Source organism: Otolemur garnettii, unplaced genomic scaffold (genome assembly GCF_000181295.1).
Source record: "Otolemur garnettii isolate 467f Iridium unplaced genomic scaffold, OtoGar3 scaffold00219, whole genome shotgun sequence".
In the NCBI taxonomy this organism is placed as follows: Eukaryota; Metazoa; Chordata; class Mammalia; order Primates; family Galagidae; genus Otolemur; species Otolemur garnettii.
The window spans coordinates 1,669,604-1,672,522 of NW_003852614.1; the positions used below are offsets into that span (position 1 = coordinate 1,669,604).

General features: G+C 40.0%; 1 pseudogene; it reads left to right on the plus strand.

Moving 5' to 3' along the window:
• The first annotated feature begins 1,018 nt into the window (after window positions 1–1,018).
• LOC100956760 lies at window positions 1,019–1,354 on the plus strand (annotated as a pseudogene).
• The last annotated feature ends 1,565 nt before the right edge of the window (window positions 1,355–2,919 follow it).

The window sequence follows — 2,919 nt, forward strand, 5'->3', positions numbered from 1 at the left end:
CCTGTAGTCCCAGCTAATTGGGAGTCTGAGACAAGAAAATTGCATGAGCCCAAGAGTTTGAGGTTGCTGTGAGCTGTGACGCCACAGCACTCTACCAAGGGGCGAAAAAATAAGACTCTGTCTCAAAAATTATTTTTTCCATGCTTCATGCTTTGTCAGATTGCATACATATACAGATTTTATATAAGTGTAATGAGAGTACACATATCTCCTAAAATTCTGCTTTTAAAATCTTTTTATTATATTTTCCCTGTTGCTATAGTCTTCTATATTTATCATTTCAATGGCCACATAAAATTACTATCCATCCGTAGATTATATTTTATTTGTATATCCTCCCCTATTATTAGACTTTTAGGTAACTGTCAAATTTGGGGGGTGCTTTGAACATCTTAGTGTATATGGCTTTTTTCTTCTTTGTAATTTTGTCTCTAGGACAAAATCTCAGGAGTGGGATTACCAAACCAAAGATAAGGAACGTTTTTATGGATCATGATCTCTAAAAGGACTACACAAATTTTCAACACCACAATGAAATATGAGTGTTCCAGTTCCCTTGCAGTTTTAGCATTGAAATTTATAAGAAATCTTTTTGGGAGGTGAAAAATTATTTTTAGTATTTCATTTCTTTGATTACTGATGGTATTGAATACTTTCCCATGTAGTAAAAATTTGCATCCTTCTTTGGCATCTTATGGTTACTCTTATATATCTAAATGTATATTTATCCATTGTTGTATTTGATACATTTGTCCCATTTATTTACTTTTAAGTTTAGTTCCATATTTTAGTCTCTCAATTTAGAATTTCTCTTTTCCTGCTTTTATCCCTCTGATTACTTTCTCTCTTTCTCCTTCACTGGCTTCTCTTTTTCTTTTACTCCCTAAGTTAATAGAGTTCCTGGTGTGTGCTGCCTACAGCTGCTTCACTCCCTGGTGAAGGCGCACAGTCAGTGGCCCCAACCCCCTGGCTGGAATGATCTGCTTTCCCAGAGGAAGAGGGGAGCTGAGCCAGAGCCATGGCCAGTACAGTGGTAGCAGTTGGACTAACCATTCCTGCTGCAGGATTTGCAGGTTGTTACGTTTTGCAAGCCATGAAGCATATGGAGCCTCAAATAAAACAAGTTTTTCAGAGTCTGCCAAAATCTGCCTTTAGTGGTGGCTATTACAGAACAATGACAAAATGGGAAGCAGCATTAATACTAGGTGTAAGCCCTACTGCCAATTAAGGGAAAATAAGAGATGCTCATCAACGAATTATGCTCTTAAATAACCCAGACAAAGGAGGATCTCCTTATATAGTAGCCAAAATCAACGAAGCTAATGATTTACTAGAAGGTTAAGCTAAAAAGTGAAGTAAACTATAATGAATTTTAAAAAAAGTAGAGTTCCTGAGTTCTGTCAGAGTCCATAGCATTTGGAGATTATTTAATACCCTTCCCCCATCAGGCTGTAGATTTTCTTTTAGAAAGAACATATATGCAGATGAATACAATTCTTTTGATTCATAGTCCCTGAAAGTACCTCAGAAGTCATATAGAGCCTGAGAACTCCCTCACTTTACAGTGGAGGGAACATGTCTGGAGAGATGGCTTGCCCAAGACTTAGTTAATTAGTAGCAGGCTGAGACTAAGCCTAGGCTTTCTGACCCCCAAGGCTCTTCTCATTACACCAGGCCAACTCAGTTCTACCGTTGACCTTCTCCCAAGCTCCTCCTCTACATATTCAACTGCCTACTGGGGCAGTTTTACTTGTTATTTCCACTCCAAGATGTAAAACAGTAAACTCATTGAACTAGTTCTCCTACGTGTCTTGCTCATTTCTGTTTATGGCATCTTTGCTCAAGTCATATAGGCTTGAAAATTTTCAGGCAAGTTTGATTCTTGTTTCTTCCTATTTCACCAGGTTCTCACATTCCTTTCTTCATCTTGCCAATTACAGTTGGTCTTCCTGGCTCGGCGCCTGTGGCTCAAGTGGCTAAGGTGCCAACCACATACACCTAAGGTGGCGGGTTTGAATCCAGCCTGGGCCCACCAAAACAACAATGATGGCTGCGACCAAAAATAGCCAGGTGTTGTGGCAGGTGCCTGTGGTCCCAGCTACTTGGGAGGCTGAGGCAGGAGACTCGCTTGAGCCCAGGAGTTGGAGGTTGCTGTGAGCTGTGATACCACAGCACTCTACCCAGGGGGACAGCTTGAGGCTCTGTATCAAAACAAACAAACAAACAAACAATTGACCTTCCTTTATTGTCCTGGTACTACCATTTCTAATACTGGCTCTTGTCACTTTGTTCCTGACCGACTTTATTCATAGACTCCTAACTGGTCTTCCTTACCTTTAGTCTCTCTCCATTCGAATACATCCTCTATAATGCATATTGCTGAATTAATCTGCCCATGAACTGCTTTCAGAGTTTCACTCTCTTACTAAAAACCCTTTCATAGTTCCCTGTTGTCTACAGGACAAGCCAAAATCCTATAGTCAGAAATTTAAGAGGGTCTTTGAAATCTTATTTTCCATTCTTCCCTAATACAAATCTCTCTTCCGTAGCTAAATTGATCTTCTCATTCTCTCCCCAAACAAGACCTGCACTTTCTCACCTCTGCCCCTTTTTAGTTCCTGTCCCCCATACTGGAATGCCCTCCCTTTCTTCTCTGGCTGTCATTTTTCTATTGAGTTTTCAAGGCCAGGCCTAAGTCTTACTTCTTGTCTGAGGCCTTCCTTGCTGACGTTTACCTACAGCAAATTTCCCCATTACTCCTGAAATAATTATTGTCTATATAAGTCATTTGGCATTTTTATTGCCTTTTGACATTACTTATCCTATTATTTTTTTTAAAATATCATCTTACTCTGTTGCCCCGGCTAGAGTGCTATGCCATCAGCCTAGCTCACAGCAACCTCAAACTCCTGGGGTCCA